Raw genomic sequence first — 12,279 nt, 5'->3', positions numbered from 1 at the left:
GGAACGCATTCAACTAGAAAAGAGTGCTGAGAGGAACTGGAAAGTTCTGGAAAAGTTTTTGTTTGCATATAGATTTACATCATTCCACAACTAAGAAGATCCTTTTGAATTATTCAGAGCAAGGAAATGAAACACAGAAGTTGTTCCTTGTTAGGTGTTCTGGGGGAAGAATACATGTGTGCATTGTGAGTTGGACAGTGATAAGAAGAAAGAGATGGAAGCTATGAATGAGCAGAAGGATAAGTAAAGCTTGTTATCCCTTCTATGTCTAAAGTTGTGGATTTGGTGCTGATCAAAACTCCTGTCACTACAAGAGGAGTTTCAAAAGTCTACAAACCACTAAAAGCCATTAAGATCTTTTGCAATGTTGTGAAAGTTGATGATGGGAGCATATGGTTTCTAAATCGTGTAGTTCTGTACAAGAGGAAATATTTTTGGAATGTCTTGTCATGTCAATTCATAAACAGTTTTTTTTGTACTTACAGTGTTATATATATAGTTATGTTTACATTCTTTTTATATTTTTATTTTTTTTATTTTCTTCTGTTGTGCTTTCCATCTTTGAGTTTTTCCTTTGTTGTGGTGTGATGGAAACTGTGTGGTGTACTCCTGTGCTCTTAAACATTTTTGTCTGCACCTTTAACATTGTAGAGTTTCTTTAGCAATGTTCTGTGTTCTTTGACACATCTCAGTGTTCCGCGTGAAGATTCTTGAAGTCGGAGCTGAACTTTGGCATGGACAGATATGGCTGGGGTGTTAAGGGCATACATCTTAACTCTAAATTCTACCTTTACTGAATAGTCTTAATTTCAGCATAAATGCAAAGCTAAAGGGCTAACTACCCTCTGACCTTCAGCCGTGCCATTTTATCTGCCTGTGGCTAGAGAGGCGGGAAGTGTAGTGTGGTGGAAGAAATAGGCATGAGGTGGAATCTATTGGAGGTAACTCAAGTATTCAGCAACCCCGCAGTCAGCAGCATCACAGTGGGTTACTATGAAACATTTTGGACCCCTGCAATTTTTTTAAACAAACTAAGCACTGCAGGAAACTCGTGGCTCTGAGGCAAATGCCAGTATTTATGAGTCGGTGTTGCTGAGAATTGTGCTTGCTGCTCCATTTGAACATGAACAATGCCCAAAATTGGAGTAAGAAGGTTCCTTCATATGTCATATTCCACCAACAAGCCTACACAATCCAAAGCTTAAGATGGATCACAATTCCAATGCTAGCAATGCTTGTTTTGGCCTCTGTTTCAGCTGTGAAGGCCTAAATTGTGTAGGAAAATATACAAAACCTTCACAAAGTGCAAATCAAACATACCATGGTAGTTTGTCTTCTGGATTGAAAAAACAGCTAAAGATACATACTGATAAAATGGCTTTGAAACTCAGTAGTAGCAATGGTAAGCTGCGGTTGTGTAAATGCTTTAAATTCTTAAGATTATTACAATTTCTCATTGACGGTGTCTATTGCTTGCTTTGTTTGCCATTTTATCACCTCATTGTAGAAAATGTTTGCATTCAAGATTTTTACAAGCTTTGAAACATTGCCAGATACTTTATGTTCCATAGCATTTTCAATCCATGTTGCACTTTTTCAGATGAGTGATTGTCTTTGCAAGATCAGTGATATTTTATTGTTAATTAACATATTCAATTCAATTAAAAAAATCCTTATTTCGGCCATTATAGCCATAAAAGCACAAAGATGAAGATGCAGCACAATTTGTACAGATGGTTATTGCAGAGATAAAGTGCGTGTGCATTACAATATTAAAAAAGCAAATTCTGAATATAAGTATAAAAGATACTGATTCGGAATTGATATTTTTCAAACATTTAAAAAGGTAATTAAAAGGTATTGATACATTTTGTTTGTATTAAAAAACTAAAATTATCCAACAGACCCAGCTTTTAATATAGATGACCGTACACACCACATAGAGAATAAATAGCGAGTAACTGAGTACACTATGGGCAGACTAGTATCATATTTTAGGATCCTATAGGCCTCTGCGCAATACTTTGTGCCACGATTTCAGCACACCTGTTAACCATCGGTATCTAGCCTTCTTGTATGCTGGGCAGACAAATAGAACATGTTGGTCCGTCTCCAGATTATCCGCACAGACTGGACGACATATGAAAACTTTGGCGACTGTTACAGTCCAGCCACCTCATATCTTGCCCCGTGTGACACAGGATATCGGCTCCGTTCACATGTTCACCTGGTAAGAAGCGGATATCACACAGTGGCGGGGAAGGAAGCTTGAACCACCTTTGTATACAATACAGCCACTGTGGAATAAAGGAATGCATTCTGGTCCCCTTATTATTATAGTTTGCACCTGATAATCAGCTGCTTCCAATTGATGGTAATTTGCAAGAGCAAAAAAATACTATTGTGACTTCGCAAATTGAGAATATATAGTACATATTGGGCCACATGCATGTGCAAACAATTCTGTTTGTGATTACCAAATAGCGATTTTTTGTGGTTTACTATTTGGTAATGACAAACAGCAATGTACAAATGTGTGTTTTACACATTTGCGATTCCCAGTGGGTCACAAATAGACCTAACTCATGAATATTCATTATGTATGTCTCGGTTTGCAACCTTTTGGGAATCGCAAAATCACAGGAATGGTGGCCTACTTAAGCAGACCATCATGTCTGTGATTGCTTTTACGTAAAGCAATCTTTTTTTTATTGCTGCCTCTTTTCCTTGCCGGAAAACAGGATGCATTTCACAAAGAAAAATGAAACCATTTCTCTTCATTTTTTAGGAGTAGGCTGCCTGCTATTAAAAAATGTTTTTACAAACATTCACAAAGGAGAAGGGGTCCCTTGGGGACCACTTCCTATTTGCAAATAGGTTACACCAACTTCAAGTAGGTGGAAAATGCGAATGCTTTGCAAGTGCATTTCAGTCGCAAAACATTCACACATACCACTGCGATTTGGTATTAGGAGGGGACCTCTAAACATGCCCCTTGCTAATAACGAATCGCAAACCCAATTTGCGATTTGGTACTAGGTTAGCGAATCTCAAATAGGGCTTTGTACATGTGAAAAAGCCTTTTTGCGTTCACAATGGGCTGATTCTGCAAATTGGCCCATTTGTGACAGCAAAAATGCTTTATACACGTGTCCCAATATGTCCGATTAATAAATTGAGAATCATAAATAGGACAGTTAAAAAAATCGACAAATCCTCAATTTCAACATTTTACTGTGAGTTTAACTTTTTTAGGCCCACATGCATCAAAGAAAAAACGGTCGCAAACGGGTAGATTCTCAGAATCTGCCCCTTTGCGACCGGTATGTTTGCATTTGGGATGCATCATCCCAAATGAAAAAATCGCAATTTAAGAAATCTCTAAATTGCGATTACTTAAATTGCGATTGCATTTAAGGAATCTCAAATTGAGATTGTGGCAGTGTTGGGGAAGCATCAGTGATGTAATGCCTCGCATTAAATTGGTCATGCATGAGCGAAAAGTTGTTAGTTATTCCTCGGGACCATTTCTGTGAAGAGACCACAAACAAGGATGCCAGTGGTGAATAATAGGCCACAAACATGGTTGCCAGTGGTGCCACCCTCCAAGATGAGCTACAGACTACCCGAATAAACTGGGGTTTAGTTAAAAAAAAACCAGAATGTGGTGCAAACAGATCTGCCGTGCCCATCGTGCCAAACTACCTTCAGACGGCAGTGTCAATCCCGTGGCCTCGAGAAACATTATTTAGTACACTGTAAGTCTCCAATTACATATGTGTTGTTAATGTCTCTGTGCAACCGTGTGTAATTGATGCATATTCATCAGTTTGTGTTTCTAAATATTCTATTTATCTTCCTCAGCTGGCTCTGGGTGTGATACAAACTCTAAAAAAAAACTCTTTAATTAGCAAGGCCTCGGCTCGGAACGGCAGGTGCGTTCCGATCCCGCAGACCCATGTGTCAGCAGTTCGAATGTGCCGAGAGTGATGTACCTGGACAAAAGGTCCAGTAAGTGCCGGATCTGCAGGTTTTGTTGCAGAAAACACCAAAATCCACGTTATTCTGCATTAGAACGGGAAAGCATCAGAAGTGGTGTGATTGATCACATCCGGTAAATTCCAAACTTCGGTGCAACAGATTTAGTTAGACTGTTTGTTTACTAGATAAATAAAGTAACAGTCTTCAGGTCACTTGCAAATAGGCTCTAAATATGAACTGTAAGGGGACAGCACACCTGTGGCAGTGATGCCCACAAATATTGTTGGGATGGTTACATGGTTTAGAAGCCTTCAGATGTTGTGCTATTTAAGGCATTCGACAGTGTGGCGGTGTCCTTCACAAGGGTGCTAGTGTTGGCATTCATTCGCATGGCCGAAGCTCTGTGTAACAATAGGGAATCCCTGAGATAAGCTCCGAGATGTGAGGACGCTGAAAGCTTTCTTTAAATAGCTTCTGCAAATAAGGGTATGAGATGACAGGTTCCCCTCCTACCCCTTCTGAGAGCTTACTTTCCAGATCCATATGTGTGACAAATCTATTTTTAACTACCGTGGAGACAAAGCACTTCTCCCAACAATTGTTTTACTGTGACTGCAGCGCCAGATACTTCCATTTATAAATGGAGCCTGTGATATTAGGTTACAGCATGCACAGATGGAGGGGCTCTCAGTGGCTCAGCTGCACACACAGCCCTGTTTGTGTGCCTATTGCGGACAAGCTTACCATCCCGGTGGTTCTCGGCACACCCGCAGCCGGGACACCATCGACCTGCAGACTAAGAACTACAAACAAGACAAGGCACAGAGGATCTGGAACAACATCCCAATATCCATGAGAACAGACCCAACACTGCTCCAGTTTAGGAAAGAGCACTACATCCAAATGTTTTAACCGTCCGCAAATCAACTCCATCTCTTCTCACTCTTTGACTTTATGCTTGTCTTTGACCATGTACAGCGCTCCGCTTCCTTATGGCAAGGTTCAAGCTATACAAATACTGTATTCATACAAACATACATTCATATTACCCTTCCCGGAGTAGTCGGGGACCAATACTGTTACACCACTCTCTAGAATATTGGGCTTTCCCCAGTCACACACACTCCATTTTCCTTACAAAATAGTGGTGGTGGGGTTCTTATTGTGTTTCTTGCATCCCTGTATTCCCTGGGCAACAAACTCAATGCTGAGTACAAATCCAACCCCAAGTGGGGCAAGAGCATTGATTGTATGTCTTATTCTTATGTGAAGCATTGTGCAGAAATCACCACAGTAATACAGAGACGAGTCCTGGGAACTCAGGGTAGGGACAGCAACCATTATTAGCAGCTAGACACTGTCTACAGCAGGAAGGTCCAACCTAAGTACAAGAAGGTGTTATCACTCCCAGACTTTCAAAATAACCTTTCATTATGTAAATTTGTTCCTCTCCTTTTCGTGGACTCTCTTGTGTTGCACAGCAAAGTCCCACCAGATCGTACATGTTTGGTCTTGGCCTTGCAAAACCCAATGCTATGGGTAATGATGTATGCAATTAAAATGTTCTAGCTTTAAATGCTTGTTTGATATAGAGTTAAGAACTGGTAAATATGGAAGAATTTTGATTCCTGAATTAAAGAGGAACATGAATCTAATTGAAAGTGTTCTCTGCTCTAAACATCTAGTACAGCAAACACTGTCTACAACTCAGCCAGAGCTGAATGTCCTGTACCTACTTGAAGGTAAAACCCACAAAAAAAACGTCCTGCTATTTGCCAACAACTACAAGCAACAACTAGTCCAAAGCAGACTCTTGGCACGAAGCTGGATGGATATGAACCCCAACATTCACCCAACATCAAGTCACTTGGAATCATTCACAACCCAAGCCCTACTCTCAAGTAACACACCACAGAGTAAACCAAGATGTACTAGTACTAGCTCTCTGTGCTAAGGAAATTGAAACAGTTCTTCCTGGACTTCGGAACTGTGGCATCTGAAAGGTGGCAATGACCTGCTCCAATGCCTCCTAGACTCCACACTGGCCACCTAAAGGGCTTCCTACACTATACAGCATGCAACATTTGACCATATCACCCCCTTTCTAATAAAAATATGCTAGCTCCCCTTGCAGCCTCACTCCATCATCCAAACCAGTTGCATCATTTAGATAGGCATCACAGCTTGGCACCCCCACGTATCTGATTAATTAGCTCGCCATCCCTGGTGGTTCTTGGCACACACACAACCTGGACACCAACAGACTCGAGACAAAGAAGTGCGAAAAAGAAAAAGGGGTTAGACAAGCGTCCTATTCCACCTATGAACCCAGGATCCGGAATGACATTCCTGTATCTATCGGGTCTACCCAAACCCTGTTCCAGTTTAGGAAAGAGCTGCAGATACAAACCTCACTAAATCATGATGCAGTAACATTCCTACTTCAACTCTCAGAACTCAGCTATGCCTCCAATTGTTCATTGACTATACAGTAGCGGCTGGTGTCAGGGCAGAGAAGCGGGCGGATGGGAGGGACAATGTGGAAAATAAAACAATCAAAAAGAGCTTAGCTGCCGCCCGCCGCATCACACAACTCTGCTCCTCTCTGGCTCCACTGCAGCACAGGCTCCAAGACTCCCCTACAGCCAATTCAAATGTTGCCCTCATGATGCTGGCAGCATGAGAACAGAGTCAGGATTAAACCGACCGCCCTAGATTTATGCTTCCAAAGAGACTGGAAGCCTGTACCTTCTGTCCGCAACCCGGCAACGCAGCTCGGGTTGGAGACATTTCATTGAACATGTGAGTTTGGCCATCCTAAGCAGTGCCCACCACTCTCCCTCCATGACTGCCCCCACAATGGCCCCACCCCCAAAACCTGGTCCTTAGAACTTGAAAAATAAAATTATAATAAACCTGTTTCATTATCGTTTTATTTTTTCAAGTTTTGAGGGAGTTGGCAGTGTGCCGACGACCCTCCTCCATAGCAGATGAGTCGCCGCTGTGACTATATCTTTTTTTTTATCCTGCAAAGTGCTATGAAAGTGTATACAAGTGCTAAACAAATGGCACATAATATATTCATACAGAAACAAACCACATGGGTAATAAATATATACATCCACTTGAATGTGCTTCAACTGTGTACTGAAAGCTTAAGAGCTGTGGATTAGAAGGCAACAGATGTAGCAACCTGTATTTGCTTTTGTCCTTGGCTAATATGTCCCTTATGCCACCTAGAAAAGTCATCCTTGCTGGGGAGTGATACAGATCTTTATTGGTTTTTATATTGATAAACTTCAAAATAAGGAGAGATAGTTGACTGCCCAATGACAGATCCTTCTCCAAAGGCAACTCCCGCTTGTGCATAGACTGCAAGAGAACAAAGGAGAGTTCCTTAATTAATCAGGTTGTAAAGAACATAAACACATGTTTTAATGTGAAATATGAATAATAAATTCACTATTATTTTTTTTAGATTAACACCCAACAGAAATTTCAAATATGTGAAAAGTTTAGAAGTCATCTTGCCTTTCCTAAAGGACTCAATGTATACCCTCTGTTTTGCTTGTGATATCATATACTTCATTTCACATGATTTTAAAAGTTACATAAATCGTGATATTTTCAATGAAAACAGAAATGTTCTAAATGAGTGCAGCACTCATGCATGACAGTGCACAGTAGACGTATGCTCTAAGGCCATGCAACTGTATGCGCACACATCCGATCAAACCTGTACACTTTTGAGGAAGGGATTAGATATTAATTGAGGAGAAATTCATAGCAATAAAATTATGTCAAGAGAGGCTATGTAACTGTGCGGATTAAATCTTTGTTGATCGTCCATGTAGGATTAATCTCTTTCATACACATATATGAAGGCGCAGCAGCAAACTATAGCCCTTTAAAATTAAGACTCTGTCCATCTCAAATATCCAGACACTATCTATGCTTCTATGAAAACTTTCATCTAGGTTTTCTGTATGGCAACAATAGCAGACCTAAAATCACATTCAGGTGAGACCTTGGTTAGCCCATTTACACACAAAGTTCCTAGATTGTTAAATACTAAAATACCTCGGAATACATTATACCACATTTACCAAATACTGTATCTATAAATTGTGCACCTTAACTCACAATGTACAGACACCATCACATCTAAAAGACCCTTCCAGCGATCTATAGCAAAGCATAAAAAAGTAAACTTATGCTAGTATGAGTATGCAAGCATTTGAAATATCAAACGCATCACACATGTACACTCTCCGTGGTATACATGGAGCAATAGATTAATTTTTGGTGCTAGAAGTGAATACGAAGAATGTAGGTTGAATGCTGGAAAGGTTTTGCTTTAATCAACTGTAGTTAGAAACATTTAGGCATAATATTTGAGTTTGAAATTGTTAACTCTCAATATAGGTTGAAAAAGTTTGAAAAAAATGTTAATGTTGCTTTTTGATTTTTTGCAGCATTTGCCTGTTCTTAACTTCAACCTTCGCCGTGCAACTTCCTCAACTGGGCTGGTTTACTATTTTAACTGCATTCAATGCCAGTTTGAGCATCAGAGCCACATTGTGGTAATGGTAAGTTGTTGTAATGCTTACATTTCAAATCTCAAACGTATTTTCAAACAAAATATTTATTGCTAACATTTTTGAAATGTTTGGCAAACTACTTTTTTTTAAACTAAATGCTTTTCAACCGAAATGTTTTAAACTTTTTATCCAAATAGTGAACACTTGTAGGAAAATGGAAGATTTTTCTATTTTATCTACTTGAAAGGCATTTTTATGTTGCCATTGTACGAATTGTGTAAATCCTTAAACTGTTATTCACATTCAATTTCCTTCTCCTTGGGGATCGTAGCAGCCTTACAGATGCATATTTAAAATTAAAACATCTATTTTTAAGGTGTACCACCTCATTTAAAGCTGAAATGATTTAGGAGAATGTAATTTAAGAATGCATCTCTCCCACTTGACTATGGTTTCGGAGAAATAAATTGGTACAATGGATCTTGCCATTAGATAGTCCAATTCCAAATGGGAAAAGCTCCCAAGAAGTTATAAGGTAATTCTGGCTATCATTTACACAAATCAGGCTTTTTCGAACAATCGATTAGATCCTGATCAAATTGTACACATTTCTGGCCTGATTTAGAGTTGGGCTGCAATTAAAAATCCTCTGATTTTTTTAGGGAATTCAACATGTGTATCCTCCTCTGGAGTTTGCAGTTGTCTTCCAGAAATCTGAAGAGTTATCATTAAAACAGAACCCTAAATCAAATAGACTCAAAGGTGTAATGATTTTCTGTGTAATTACATTCTGGTATTTGTGAGATGTGCAACAGTATCAAACTAATGCAGAGAAATAAGCATTAGGAAGGAAATGGTAATAGGACTATGTGCTCCTCTAGATTAATGATGATCATTACTTTTTCGTCCTTGGTTTAATTGGCATTTTGATGTAAATACAGGAACATGAGTAGAAAGGGACTCCATTATGGTAGCAATTGCACAGTGGTTTCTGTGCACCATGTATGAAATTACTTGCATGTCTATACATCAATACATGATGATCATTTTTAATAAACTCATTAATTCTAAGTCATGGGAGATGGAATTACTACTTCAAAATAAAATAATTGAATTCATTATTTTGCAATGCAGGTTTTTATGAAAATAAAATAGGTATAGCATCCAGCATGATTTGTCAACCTTCAGAAAACTCTGGAACATTTCATTCAATCTGTAGAATAAATATCACACTATCATATCTCAACCTACCTAGATGTTTATTTAATCTGATCTCTGGCAGTTCCAATTGAGTCACATAGATTTGGCTCTTTATTTTCTTCTTCTGGTTTACCACACCTTCCATTAGTTCTATAATTCTGTGTGTATAAATTGTTAAGTCTTTTTATTATAGGGAATGCTGTTATTTAATATTAATGTGAGTACAGAAAAAATCCTGTTCCTATTGTCTTGCTGCATTTTCCTGTGCAAACCGATGAAACGTACAAAAATTACATATCTTACCAGAGCATGATGATCACTCATTTCTAAATACAACCTCAACCCAAACAGACAGCTATTAAGGGTGATTCGGTAGTCAAGAAGGAAATGTAAATTACAAAGGAACAAAAGGTGGGTTCACCGCAGCAGGGGTCCCGAAGAGCAGTCGGAACTTACTTTAAGTTCAGACCAAATGCAAATTTCATAGGTTTTAAGCAATATTTTGAAATGTACAAAATCTGATGTGGGAATCTTCCCCAAAATGTTAGTATTTTACCAAGCACAAATATAGCATGTTCCAGCAGCCCATCCTGCACCCTGGCACCCACCCCTTTCTTTGCAGTTACCCACCCAAATTAAATTCCTGGCCTTGAGGAAACTTTTTTCCCTCCCACAGATCCTACCCACCTTTTCTTATTATTGTACAAATAAAAACTTCCATCTTGCCCTATAGAAAAATATATTACTTTTCAACTTTTAAATAATTTAACTGAAAACGGATGATACCACAGGCCCAACAAACAAGATCTCTGTATGTAGAACTCACCGGTTGCTCACGATAAGGAGAATGACTTTCTGCTTTGTTTGCAGCAGCATTTGCCAGTTTCCTAGTTTTCAAATGCCTCTTTGTATTCATTCTAGGCATAGGAAAAGCAAATTAAAGATTCGACTTTAAAGATGCAGTTATTTGAGCGTTTTTCTCAAAACCAGCTAAAAAGAATTTTTCAATAAATTGTATTGGCTATTGCCTTCAAGAAGCGCAATGAGGCTGAGGGAGCTCACTGCTTCGTTGAGTGGGTTTAGGTTCTTCGACTGCTCCATAGTCTGTTCCTGTGTTTAGAGATTGGGCAATGGTTGCATGAGAGGTTGAGAGTATTCACGTTTCTGCCACAGAGGAGCTTATTCTCTAGTGTAGAAAAAGCAAAAGCAATACTTGAGGTGATGAAATGATATATGCCGCCTCTCTGTAACTCTACAACATGCTGACTTGGGCACTATTGGAAACGTTTAAGCAGACATTGAAATGAGAACACAATGTAAAGATTTGACAGTGTTTAATACCTTGGAAGCCTGAAGTACTTCCATTTTAATTCTGCATCACTTACAGGGCTTAAGATCAGTGGCAGCTGGCTTGTACGAAGGGTGGTGTGGTGCAAAAAAAATTGAATTACCTTTGCAGCGTGAAATCCTCCTCCCTCTGGTGTCTTCAGACGCAGGAAACTGCACTACCCAATCCTGGCGCTTCTCTCACAGCATGAGAGCAATGCCAGGATTGGACAGAGCAGGCTCTCTCAGTACTCCTAAGAGCACTGGGGGCCTGCACTTTCTCTAACCCAGCTGTCTAAGACAGTGGGGTTAGAGAACTTTAAAATGTGCATGTCTAGCCGGCCATCCCAAGACGGCTGGCCAAAGAGACATGCACATTTTAAAGTGCACATTTCCCTGCTGCTACCACTCGGCAGCGCTGGATCGCCCCGCCCCGTCCTGACCCTTAGTTCGGGAGTGGTTGCTTAAAAATAAAATGGTAATAAATAAACTTTATTACCATTTTATTTTTCAGTTCTGGGGATTGTGGAGCAATGCTCCTCCGCTCACATGGAGGAGCTGTCCCTGCTTATGATGAAGGTTTATGAGAACTTTCACATTCCTGATCATAATTCATAAGGAGAGTTTACACCCAACGTGGATTTGTGTTTGAGGAAGTTGCTCTTGGCTTTGATAATAATTTAAGACATCAGTTATAACAGGTAACCATGTTATCTTAATTAAGTCAGACTACCTACAATGATGCTTTAGAACTGACAGAATACTAGTGAATGACACATTGGTCATCTATACAGTAGTACAGTGGGCTGTTTTGAAAATGACATTTCTCTAGTGTACCATTGATAAATTCATTAAAAACAGTTCCTGTATAGGGACCCATCTCCACAATACAACTTCATATCTTACTGTATTGAGACTGATATCTGTGCAGAGGACTAGGACCTGCCTACTACAAGAGAGTGACTCTGCCTCATCATGCTACTCAATCTCCTAGGAGCAATTGATGCCATGAACCTCACGCCCCATCACCAGCCTGCGAACGTGCATAGGATTCATACTTAACTAGCTCTTGTCATAGCGCTATGGTGACACCAACTCATCCAGATAGCCACTCTTCAGATGCCATCAGCCACCAGTTTCCTGCAGTGACCCACAAAAGTCTGTCGTTTCTCTTGTTATCTTAAAGCTGCACATGCACCTGTTCCAAGAACTGGTAGCCAATCTTGGAATC

At 39.7% G+C, this 12,279-nt stretch overlaps 1 protein-coding gene across 3 annotated transcripts in view; it reads left to right on the top strand.

The window, feature by feature from the left end:
- LOC146822676 (poly(rC)-binding protein 3-like) overlaps positions 1–12,279 on the top strand; it is a 555,354-nt gene that overhangs the window by 271,170 nt on the left and 271,905 nt on the right. For all 3 annotated transcript variants that reach the window (XM_085606867.1, XM_085606865.1, XM_085606866.1), the window contains one exon: positions 8,457–8,570. The gene's annotated coding sequence lies outside the window, so the exon portion shown is untranslated. The remainder of the gene's footprint in view (positions 1–8,456; positions 8,571–12,279) is intronic.

Source organism: Triturus cristatus, chromosome 5_2 (genome assembly GCF_964204655.1).
Source record: "Triturus cristatus chromosome 5_2, aTriCri1.1, whole genome shotgun sequence".
NCBI lineage: Eukaryota > Metazoa > Chordata > Amphibia > Caudata > Salamandridae > Triturus > Triturus cristatus.
Note: the sequence above shows the minus strand (reverse complement) of the source record. Positions and strands in the feature narration are given on the sequence as shown.